Source organism: Akebia trifoliata, unplaced genomic scaffold (assembly GCF_017979445.1).
Source record: "Akebia trifoliata isolate Shusen 1 unplaced genomic scaffold, ASM1797944v1 Contig01422, whole genome shotgun sequence".
NCBI classification, from domain to species: Eukaryota; Viridiplantae; Streptophyta; class Magnoliopsida; order Ranunculales; family Lardizabalaceae; genus Akebia; species Akebia trifoliata.
The window spans coordinates 34,622-47,614 of NW_028237694.1; the positions used below are offsets into that span (position 1 = coordinate 34,622).

The 12,993-nt window shown below is 36.1% G+C and overlaps 1 pseudogene; it reads right to left on the reverse strand.

Annotated features, from left to right (window-relative positions):
- Positions 1-270: 270 nt before the first annotated feature.
- Positions 271-6,218, reverse strand: LOC147380402 (homeobox-leucine zipper protein MERISTEM L1 pseudogene; annotated as a pseudogene).
- Positions 6,219-12,993: the final 6,775 nt, after the last annotated feature.

Genomic DNA, 12,993 nt, shown 5'->3' on the forward strand with positions numbered 1-12,993 from the left:
CAAATCGGAGTTGAGTGCAACTCGAAAGGATTTTTGAGATTTTTTGATTTTTTTTTTTGTATATTTTTTTTTTTGTATTTTCTTGATTTTTGAATTTTTTTTTTTTTGTATTTTGTCAATTTTCGATTTTTGATTTTTTTTTTGATTTTTTTAGATGTAAGGTGCGTTCTTGACTTCTTTACTTTCTTTCTTCTACAACCTAAAATCCATTCTTCATTATCTTTTTTTGTTGATCTTACTTTATTTTTACCATAAGTTAATCCTCCCAATTCATTCATTGTCCTTTGTAATGACACCTTTGATCTTTTTAACGGTGCAAGCGATAAGACTGTTAACAGTTGGCACAGATCTAAGAGGGAGTTTTGTTGTTAGAGTCGAATCAACCAAGATTTGAAGGTAGGAGGGCTACATAGTCTGAGTCGCCCCCATTTAGAACCACATTCATTGTAACAATATCAACTGGAGCATAGACTACGAATGAGCCTGTTGCATCGGTGCTATTCTCTTGTAATATCAGCATGTTGTTCTGGTTAGAATTTAGAGTATTTACTCGTAGTAGAGATACACAGTTACTAGGATCTTGGCCATTAGCAATGTGTGTCATTCTCGAACAACACCACCATTAGAAAGGATATCTCGCTCATCACGAGAATTCTCATTCCGGAGGAAATCAGAGACTCTCTTTGGTGGAATAGGAAGCCAGAAAGAAGTGCATGCACTTAACACAATACTAGGAGGTCAGCCTGGGTCGTCTATGCTCTTTCTGGTTATGACCCTCACATCTTCAGCTCCATTTCCTGATAATATGGTCCATGTGTGAGCGTTAGAAACACTTACACCATAACAAACACTCATTACCATTCTTTCAGCTACCTTCAACAAACTCTTTCCCCCTTCTTGATTCGTTGTCACACCAATATCTCCACCCGGCATGTTACTAGCCATAATATTTGCAAGACGTTCGCACTATCGATCTAAGGTAGCAACCCATCGCTTTGCTCCAAATCCAAGGCCAAAGTTTAACCAATGATTTATATATAGTGTGAACTGCTTCGTGATCTCCTTTAACATGTTCAATCCATACAACCTTGGAGTAACCATTCAGCATTTCTTAGATTACACAGCCAGATGGCCATCTTCGGTATCTCAATATTGGGTTATGACATAAATAGTCCAAGGACACATCGACAACCACCCAAATTGCCTCGGAGTGCTATTTACAATACCTAACAAAAAAAAATTCTGGAGTCGGAATAAGAGGTGAAGGGACTTGGAATTCTGTTGTCATCACTTGAAGGGCTCCATTGTAGTTTCCTGCTATGCTTGTTGATAAGACCTCCAGAGTCATTACTCTTGAAACAATGCTAGAAAACACAGTGAACAACTGATCACATCCATAGGGATCTCAACAAGATTAATATGATTCATGACTACAATGGCACTTTCTCGTGAAGCTTCTATTTTCAATCGAAAAGGTTCCCTAGGAAAAGTTCTCATGTAATCTTATTCATTTATAATCTCATAAGTATCGTCAAGGCCACACATCCATAAGGATTTCCCAAGTTGGGCCATTCGGATCAGCTCTTCCATTACTGAAATTGCAAGCTCAATGATCAATGGTTTATCCGCCTCAGTGGGCTCAGAGAGTGATCTCGGGTCCCTGCTTCGATGCCTTCACGTCTTACCTAGTGAGTTGTGATGCTTTGGACACCGAGATGGTGATGATGGGGTAAGCTATATGAATTCATGCTTTGGAAAAGAGACTTGATTCATTTCTCATCGAGACATGTGATTGGCACCATATATTTTGTATTTTCTTTTTGTTAGCAAAAAATGTAATGTGAAACTTTTGAAAAGAAAATAAATTTTTTACTTACCCAACCTCAGGTGTATCTAATGCTTTGAAAACTTGAAGTTTGAACAAGCTCTAGATTTTTCATCATCTACCAAAATAGTAGTTTTTCTATTTTGAAATTTTTTGAAATGTCTTTATCAAATGAGTATGATAAATTCAGAGTTTGTAAATCTTTGGTCGTAACGATCTTGGTGTTTTTGCCAACCACAGAGAATACAAACGTCAATTATTTTTTTGTTCCTTTAGAGTCATCCCCAGTGCTCTGGTATTGGAAGACTATTATTTGTTTGGGTCTTGGGATTTTGGAAAGATTTCACCATTCACAATTTATACTCTTGCGGGCCAGGAGTTTTATTTTTATTTTTATTTTTAATTTTTTCTTATTGCCCCTGGTGCCAATTATGGTTTTCACCAGACTTGGTTTCCACATTTTTGTGTACTAACACCCTTTTTGTGGTTTTCATTATGTCAGTGGCTTTGATCTTGCTAGTGACTGATTTTTTTACTCATAGTGCTCTTTCAGGTTTTCACTATGCCCTTTCAGACTATGCTTGTATTTTTTTTTTCATTACAATTCTACTCGGAGTCTCTGTGTCTTTATTGCTTGGTGACTCAAGTTGAGTTGCAAGATCAGCGACTCTAGTCTTGTAGTAGTGCTCTTTCTTGAGTGATCGATCTAGATTTCTTTCTCAAGTTTTTTGACAATTTTTCGTGACTCGGTAACCTAAGTTGAGCCACAAGATCGGTTACTCTACGCTTCAAGACACTCTTTTTTTCGAATATTCGATTTAGATTTTCCTCTCAAACAACTGATGAGACCTGAGGACCATATCAAGTTATAAGATCATTGGTGTTGCTATCGTCACTGTGTTGCCCTAGTACATTCCCTGATCAAAAAAGTCTTTTGGTAGGGTGAAACATTGGCTTAGGTTAAAGGGTAGTGGAAAGATTCAAAAAAAGGTTAAGGTCTAGATGTATATAGAGTGGTTTAGACAGGGGGCTTGTCTATTTTTGTTTCGAAAATGTGATCTATGTCTCCTCTAAGTGTCTCTCGAACTTGTTTAGGCTAGAGATTTGGGTTGAGTTCAAGAACAAGTATCCTAGTTTTTTTACTTTCTTTTTTTTTAATTGTATTTTTAGCCGTACACAGTTTATCCTCTTGCAGGCCAGGAGTATTTTGATACTTTCTTCTTGATTTTTTTGATTTTCTTTTCTTTTATTTTTTTATAATTGTCGACTTGCTCCAGTCTTAGGTTAAGAAATGAACGTGATGGCTCAAAGAGTTGACAAGGGTTAGATAGTTTGTTTAGGGTAGCAAAGATAGCCTTTCGTCATTTCAGTGTCAGATCTCAAGTGTAGAACTTCTTAACAGTGTTAGCATTGATCGGTTGTAGGAAGACTTGTCCGTCTATTTCTATAAGGATTAAAGCTTCTCCTATCATTACTTTTTTCATGATGAATGGTCCTTCATAGTTTGGTTGAAATTTTCCCCTGACGTCTTCTTGGATTGGCAAAATTTTCTTTAGAACAAGGTCTCCTAGTGAGAAATCTCTAGGTTTGACTTTTTTGTTGTAGGTGGGAGCTATTCGTCACTGATAGATCTATCTGTGGCAAATAGCTGCAAGGCATTTCTCTTCAATTAGGTTTATTGGTCGAACCGAGCTTAAACCCATTCAGCTTCATCCACTTTGCTTCTTTTAAGATCCGGAGGGAGGGAATCTCAACCTTTACGGGTAAAGCTGCTTCCATTCCATATATCAGTGAGTATAAAGTTGTCCTAGTCGAGGTTCTAAACGAGATTAAATAGACGTGAAGTGCAAAAGACAACATGTCGTGCCAATCTTTGTACGTAACTGCCATCTTCTCAATAATTTTCTTAATGTTCTGTTTGGCAGTTTCAACTGCTCCATTCATTTTAGGCCTATAAGGTACAGAGTTGTGATGAGTGATCTGAAAGTTTGCGCACATCTTGATCATATCCTTGTTCTTGAAGTTTTTAATGTTGTCAGTCACTAGTCCGTTGGAAAGCCCATATTTGTAGATGGTGTTGTTTTTGACAAACTTCGAGATGTTGTTTTTCGTGACGTTGGCGTATGAGACAGCTTCTACCCACTTGGTGAAGTAGTCGATATCAATTAGGATGAAGCGATGTCCATTTGCAGTATTTGATGAGATATGTCCAATAACGTCCATGCCCCATAGCTAGAAGGGCTAAGGAGTGGTCATATTATATAGTTCTGAAGGTGGAGCATTGATCTTGTTGGCATAAATCTGGCATAGATGGCATTTGCGAACATGTTGATAGCAGTCACTCTCCATTATTGTCTAGTAATATCTAATCAGCATAATCTTCTTCATTAGCATATGACCATTTATGTAGGGTCCACAGACCCCCATGTACAGTCTCAATTAATCGTTTTGCTTTTATTTCTGTCACACACCTAAGTAAGACCTCATGGTGCAATTTTTTATATAGAATATCGTTGCTTAAGAAGAATTGACCTGTTAGTTTCTGAATAATTCTCTGATCGTTTGGAGTTGCATCTGAGGAGAGAGTTCGATCTTTGAGGTATGTCTTGATGTCTGAGTAGCATGGCTTTTTTCCGGATTCTTCTACTTCGACGGGTAAGCAATAGGCCAGCTCATCTTGAATTTCAATCTTAATTGGGTCGATGACTAGGTTTTCCGAGATATTGATCATAGAAACAAGTGTAGCTAGTGCATCTGCAAACTGATTCTTAGCTCTCGGCATGTATGTGAATGAAATTCTATCAAAGTACGAGCTTAGTTCTTCTAGATACTCATGGTAAGGGACCAGTCTCTGCTCTCGGGTCTTCTATTCTCCAATCGTCTGATAGACTACTAAGCTTGAATCTCCGAAAACATCGATCTCATCTACCTCGAGATCCAATGCTGCTTTCAACCCTGCTATATATGCATCGTATTCAGCCTCGTTGTTAGAACATTGGAATTTCAATTTAATGGCGATTGGCAGGTGGGACCCATCTGGCTTGATTAAAACTGTCCCTATTCCATTTTCTTTCTGATTAGCTGTTCCATCGAAGTACATTTTCTACCCTGGTTCCTCGTCATCATCCTCAATCTCGATAAATAATATATATTCATCGGGGAAGTTTGTTTTCAACGACTTATAGTTAGGCAAGGAATGTTCAGCTAAGTGGTCGACAATGGCTTGTCCCTTGATGGCCTTTTGAGTGACATAGGTGATGTCAAACTCAGATAATAATAGTTACCATTTTACTGTACAACCTGTTAATGTCGATTTCTCAAAAAGTTACTTTAGGGGGTCCATTCTGGCAATAAGAATAGTTGAGTAACTAAGCAAATAGTGACGTAGTCGTTAAGATGCCCAGACTAATGCACAGCAAGTCTTCTCAAGTGTCGAATATTTAGCCTCGTACTCAGTAAATTTCTTTTTGAGATAGTAGATGGCCTGTTCTTTTTATCCTGATTCATCATGTTGCCCAAATACACATCCCATTGATGTTTTTTGTACTGAGATATACATCAACAAAGGTCGCCCTAAAGTAGGAGGGACTAAGACTGGTGAATTGAGTAGATATTGCTTGATCTTATTGAAAGCTTCCTGACAGTCTTTATTCTACTTCTTCGACATATCTTTCCTTAGTAGCTTGAAGACTGGCTCATAGATGGGCATGAGTTGAACAACAAACCGATTGATATACTGTATTTTCCCCAGAAATACCCGAATATCTCTCTCTGATACGGGTGCCTTCATCTTGAGGATATATTTTTTCTTTGCCTAATCTATCTCGATGCCCCTTCTGCTAACAATAAATCATAGTAGCTTACCTGATGTTGTCCCAAATACACATTTTATCAGATTTAGCCTCAAACTGTAGTTCCTGAGTCTGTCGAACAATTTTTTTAGGTTTACCAAATGGTCTTCTTCTATACTAGATTTAGCGATCATGTCATTTACGTAAACCTCCATTTCTTTATGGATCATGTCATGAAACAAGATAGTCATTGCACGCTGATAAGTCGCCCCTACATTCTTCAACCCAAATGGCAAGACTTTGTAGTGAAAAATACCCTATGGCGTGATGAATGCAATTTTCTCTTGGTCTTCTTCTACTATTTTTATCTAATTATAGCCTGAGAAGCCATCCATAAATGAGAACATACTATGCCCTGCTGTACTATCAACTAGAGTGTCGATGTGTGGAAGTGGAAAATCATCCTTAGGACTGGCCTTGTTCAAATTTCGGTAGTCAACAGACATGCATACCTTTCCATCTTTTTTAAGTATTGGGACGACGTTAGCTAACCATCCAGGGTATGTAGAAACTGTAAGAAACCCTGCTTCAAACTGCTTCATGACCTCATCTTTGACTTTGAGGGTCCATTCTGACTTCAACCTTCACAGTTTCTGCTTGATCGGCTTGCTTCCCGGAGCAATGGGTAGCTTGTAGATGACTAGATCTGTGTCTAACCCCGGCATATCTCTATATGACCATGCGAAGACATCTTGATAGTTCTGTAAGAGCTTGACCATTTCTTCATTTTGTTGTTGTGTTAGTAAGGCTCTGATCTTGACGATTTGTGGTTTCTCTTCGGTACTAAGATTGATTGAATCTGTATCCTCAATGTTTGGCTGAACACCTTTCTCATGACGTTCTACCAATTCTTTGATTTCTTTGGGTGGGTACTCCATTTCATCCTCAGACTCTTTTTCAATTCACATGAGGTTGAAGTCGAGTTCAAGATCAAAATCATACTTATTCCTTTCAAATTCTGTCTTATCTGGGTACTCATTTGATCGAGACAAATCTCTTGAAAACTCTTTTTTTGGTTTTTGGAACATATCTATTTTTTTTATAATTTTGAAATATTTTTTATTTTTTTGATTTTTGATAAATTTTTTATTTTTAGTTTTTTGAAAAATATTTGATTTTTTGTTACTTTTTGGATATCTGAAATAAGAAGAACAATCATGCAAATTCATTAGTAAAGATAAGAAGCCTTCAAAACAGTCTTTCCTTGAGGACGAGGGCTCATTATGGTCCTTAGGCAAACTAGATTCGTCTAATGGCATTTTTTTGGAGGCCTTAATAGCCTTGAGAATTAATGGGAATTCCTCTCAATTGTTCAAGGTTTCCCTTTCTCTGAGGGGGCGAATGAGATGAGAAAGTGATTTGTTGGGTGATTTGATCGGTAGTTCGGAGATAACCATGATCTACGATTGATTGTTGTCAGAATTGGGCATAGTTCCCCCCAAACTTAGTGGGATGGTAATTGATGCTTAGTCGATGCCAGTAGGGAAAGGTGATTATTTCTCTTGGCTTGCGGTGATTTTCACTTTTGCAAGCTCTTGAGTAGTCTCTGATAGACCTTCGTTGGAATCCCCATTGAATAAGACATCAATTCCTTCTTCAAAGGATGATTGGGTGTAGACACCCCATTTTTGCACTCGTCAGATTAATCAACTCGTCAACCCGATCGCAAGGATTCCCAATGATGGATGTTTATTCCATTGCTTTATTTCATTACCAAAATTTTTTCAGAAATCTAGATGAGGTATCTCGAACTGACAAAACTATAGAAATCACGCTACGCTAGGAAAATACGACTTTAGAAACATAGAAATCATCATTTCACGATAAAAATCACTAAAAAATGATAAATTATCAAAATACCCCTAACATCAAAATATCCTTAGAGCCTACATTACGCTTAGGAAAACCCATTCAAACATATAAAACAAAAAATCGAAACCAAATAAATCATTTCACCAATTTTAACAGAATTTGATAAAATTACGAAAATGCCCCTTATAAAGTTCATGATCATTCCACACAAAAATTTTCATAAATGACACAAACTAATATTTCCATTGAATTCCTTATGAAAAATCGATTCTAAAACATCCTAGAACATTAAAAATCGACTTAAAACATGGAAAGTCTTCTCCGGGGTCAAAATGGTAATTTCACAATTTTCATAATTAAAAATTTTGAAATTAATAAATAAAGCATTAAATAATTAAAGTGAAATATTAATGAAATTAATTTAAAATTTTTAATTAAAAAAATCGATCAATCGGGCTCCCAAGTAAAATTGTTGAGGGTTCGCAAGATATTTTTTTAAGGACCCCTCCATTTGGGGGTCCAAAGAATTAAAAATATAATAGAGGGGGGTTCTCCAAAAATTAAATTCAATCAAGCAAAACTAAAGTCAAGATATTAAAGTCAATCAAGTAAGACTAAAGTCAAAATTAAAATCAATTAAACAAGACTAAAGTCAAGATATTAAAAGTCAATCAAGTAAGACTAAAGTCAAAATATTAAAAGTCAATCAAATAAGACCAAAAGTCAAAACCCTAATAGAGTTCTAATTAAATAATAACTCTATCTAATAGAGTTCTAATTAAAACACAATTCTACCTAAAACAATTCTAATTAAAACACAACTCTACCTAAAACAATTCTAACTAAAACACAATTCTAACTAAAAGAACTGTAATTAAACACTAACTCTATCTAAATCAACCCTTAAAAAAATCTATAAATAGTGGTCCTCACACCCTATTTTCGGATCAAATGATAAATCCTAAGAGAAGTAGGTCAAAAAGCCTCCCATAAACCCTAGTTTTAGAGTCCTAACTCCTTACCTAACACCCATACTTCGATTTTAGCCTAAAAAACACCTAGAAGTCCTTCAAAAACACCCCAAAATCCATAAACAAGCCCGAAGAATCTAGATCTAAAGAAGGGATACCTCACCTCGGAGATCAGAAATTAGATCTGGAAATAGACCGAAGCAAAGAATACTGAACAAGAAGTTACTCTGTCAAATCTGAGGGAACAATAAAGTTGTCTTCGAAAAGGTATAATTTCTTATTTTTTTTATTATCTACGTCTTTTAGCGATGTAATTTAGTTGGGATAAGTGGAGACCGGCATTGGCCGGGCGGGGTTGGTGCCTAACACCTTCCAATCCCGTAACGTGATCCCCGGACCAATATCTATTCTAGTAGATTAGTTGATTTATCCATTCTGAGTCATTGATTAGTTCCTAGATCGTAATAACTAGGTGGCGACTCCCAAACCTCAAGGGTTAAAAGCGGATCCGCGCACCCCACGGATCGAGGGCGCTTTCAGTGGCGACTCCGCTAGGGACAAGTTTGAGGATCAGACTTGAAAAATTCCAAATATGGGAGCATTGCTAAAATTACCTAGAATGTTTTTTTATTTTTATTTTTTATTTTATTGGTTTATTTGTTTATTTATTTAATTTGCATCTTTGTGTTTTGATTTGATTATTGAGCATGTGTTTTTGAATATTGGGTATCTCGGCATATTATTTTTATGATTCATTCAAGCATTACTTTTGCGGTTCAATTGAGGGCCATTCGAAATGACCCTAAATAATGTGAAATTTCAAAGGGACAATTTTATTAAGGATAATGATTAATAGATTATGGAGATTGTTAAAAAAAAAAAAATTTCTAAGTTATTATCGTTATTCGATTTTTGTTTTACATGTATGGATCCCTTCTTTGGTAGTGTTATTATTATTTTTTTATTTTTTATTAAAAGAAAAAAAAAGTAGTATACTTTTTAGGTGTGTACGATTGATCCTTTACAAAGTATGTTTTTTTTTTAGTTTTTTTAAATTTTTTTACGTGTTAAATTGGTTGGTTAATTTTTTTCAAAAAAAAATAAAAAATAAAAAAATGCATAGTTTTTTCTATGTTAGGTGTGCTGCCCATGGACAACAAGAAGAAAAAAAATATAATAAAAAAAAAGGAAATTTTTTTAGGTTCTATCAACAACAAGGTGCTGCAATGGTTTGGGTGCGCCTAATACAAATCGTTTTTTAACTTCTAAACCCAATGATTTTCATTGGGGTGCTGTTAGTAAAACAACTATTTTATTTCTTCAACCCCTTTTAACATGGTTTTTTCTTAAAAAATTTTTTGTTTCTTCCCAGACTCTATCGTCTTCAACAGAGAACGATGGGTGGGTTCTCTCGGACCAATCGGTTTCATCCTCATATGACCGATTAGTTTTTTTTTTGAAAAAAAAACTGTCGATTTCTCCTGTAGGCCACGAATCTAGAAATCTCTTATTCGTCTCTTCGAGTAAAGGGCGTATTGTGGACTGCGTTTGAAAGCTTAAATCACGATTGGAAGGGTAGGATATTGCATTGCAGACCTTGAGTTCGTTTCACTTCGTTCGGATTGAACTTGATCTTGGTCGACTTCTCTTACTGTTGTGGCTGCACCCAAAACACACGAATTCTTTCCTTTTCGAGTTAGAGATGATAAATGGATTGAACCGAGCAAACCCTAACCATCTTTCCACTATTAATGTTTTGAATCGAGCTTCAATAACTTTTTAAATGATTTCCCTAATTTTCTTTAATTTCAGAAAGGGGTTTGTGGCGGATCATTGCTATAATGCTTTAAATTTGTGGGTTTCTACTGTGGTGCCGAAAGAACATATGTTGGGCATTGCCGACGATGATATCGAAGGCGATGAGGATTTGGGTAATAGAGTGGGGGATGATAGATTTGTAGGTATCGTTAGGATTCCTAGTATTGGAGAATACAGGAAGATTGAAGTTGGGTTTTTAGATAGAGAAAGAGAGATTTGTATCTCAGAACCTCTTTGTCTTTGTTTCCTCAATAAACTGTGGTAGGAGTTAGTGTTCTTACAACTGTTTCTGATTTTTGGTTTACAAATTTTTGAAAGTTAGATTCTCTTACAGTGATTGAAGGTCAAGTTGCTTCGTTATCTAATTTCTTTGCAAGAAAAAATATTTGAATTATGGGGATCAAATAAAAAAAAAAAAAAATCAAATTTATTTTATTTCTGCGTGTTGAGATTTGTCCGGAGCTCCATTGAAAATAGATGGACTGAGTTTCATAGTTTCGACAGTCCTTGGAGGCTAAAATTGCCGATTGTTGGGTTTCCTCATTTCTTGAGCGAAATCTATGCGTGAGTGGTTAAGAAGTGTTAAAATTTTTGAGTGTTTGACCTCTCCGAATTCGTAGAACAAAGGTTGTAGAGAATGAATTGTTCCTAAAATGCTGCAGATTTTGCTCCATTGGAGGAGTGTTTTACAGCAAACATGTTGCCATTTGAAAAAGGAAAAAATAAATAAAAGGGTTTACTGGCAGCAAGAATGATTTTTGAAATTCTTTGGGGAGCTGTTATTGTCACACCAATTGCTAGTAACGTCACATTAGTTGAAGGAAATTATTGATTCACATGAAAGTCAATGGGGCCCTAGTAAAAGTTGATGTGGCAATGACAGCTCACTTGTCATTTACATAAAAATTATGTGGGTAGTACTCTAAATTTGATTTTTTTTATGATAAAACTTTTGAATCTTAAGTGAATGTGATCAACTTACTAACCAAGTAGGATTTATATCTTACCAAGGGTCTTTGAGCTTGTATTGATTATGATTTAAAAGACAAATTCTTTTTCCTTCAATACAATTATTTCTTCATCAAATTCTTTTCATTTTTTAATGTGATTTCATATCCACCTATTTTCAAAATCTTGGATTCAAGTATTATTCTTTAAAAAAAAAATTTAATTTTAATCTTAGATCCAAACTCTTTTTCATTAAATCTAAAAAACTATGAAATTGGATTATCAATGAGATGATTATGTTGGCTTAATGACGCTCAGTAAAATTTGAAACCTTATGAAGTATTCAAGTCAGCCTATGATCTCAAAAGATTTGCCATGCATATAAAAATAAAAATAAAAATATCTTGTGCTTATCTCAATGATTGATCGATGATTGGTTATTTGTGTGCTATCTTGATTAATCATTTTCGTTCCACCCTGATTAATTGTCTATCTAAAATGTTATGATTAGATTGATATTTTTTATGATGTGCATGCTCTGATCTTGAACTGGATGTTATGGATATTTTTTATATTTCTAGATCAATATATGAAATCCATACTTGTGTGATTTGATATAGTCCATGTGCTCATTTATCTAAAAAATGCCCCGGGCACACCCCACCCTATTTTGCACACACCACATGCACGTTTACTGTTTTACCCACTTACACGTCCCACATAGCAAACGTGACACTAGTGCGTGGTCCGGTCTCTTCGGAGATGCGACGTCATTCATGAAAACCACAACTCCAGTCACGTACCTTAGGGTATATCAAACTTGGGCATCAATACCGTCTGATCAGGTGATTCTGAGAGATATATTGATGCACCCAGGCTGGAGCGACCTGAGCCTTTGACCTATTGTAAGCCACACAGTCACATGTCCCGATTGTCAATGTAGTACTAGTACGTGGTCGGTCCCTTCGTGGGATGCCAAATCATTTACGAAAGCTACAACTCTTGACTCGTACCCATAGGTATGTAAAAGATAATCTAAGTATATCAATTGCACTTCTTAGTCAAAATCGATGCCTAAGCAAGATCTTTCCCCGCAGTACCCTACTGTACGAGGGGGATAGACTACGTCTATTCTAGACAAGAGGTATTTAAGTGGGCCTTTGCTCAGCATCGTGCGCCACCTCTCAACTGGAGATCAAACTGGCTGTTTTTGACTTCAGAGAAGTGAGTTGAGGTTTTAGATTATCACCTATATGGTATATCAAACCAAGTCGCCACGTATCGAGGGGTATATAGGTATACTTGGGCAAAGGTGGCCAAATAAAAATGCATTGCACGTAGTAAGCTTATAGTCTAGAAACCTTCCTTGTAGGCTCGAACTTATCGTGGGTGTTCCCGGGTTGCTTTATTCAATCCAACCAACAGGTAAGTGCGCGGACCGATCCAGAATAATCAAACAAAACCCGTAATATCAGTCCGACCCAATCAGTGCAATCTACCGATCAATTTGAACCAATTAAACCAGTTGGCCCAATTGACAAATGGATCAACTGATCAATTCCAAATCAGTTTGACTAATTGGTTTCATTTTTAAAGATCCAGACCACTTTGTATAGAAAGATTCGATCTTAAATCAAATTAATTTGTCTGATCAAAGGTTCAATCTCAATCAGGAGTAGACCCACTCTAACCTTTCTCATTTTCTTAGTCACTATAGACTTATAGTGCATTTGGATTCAATATTTTCCACCGAACTTAGGCTATTTTA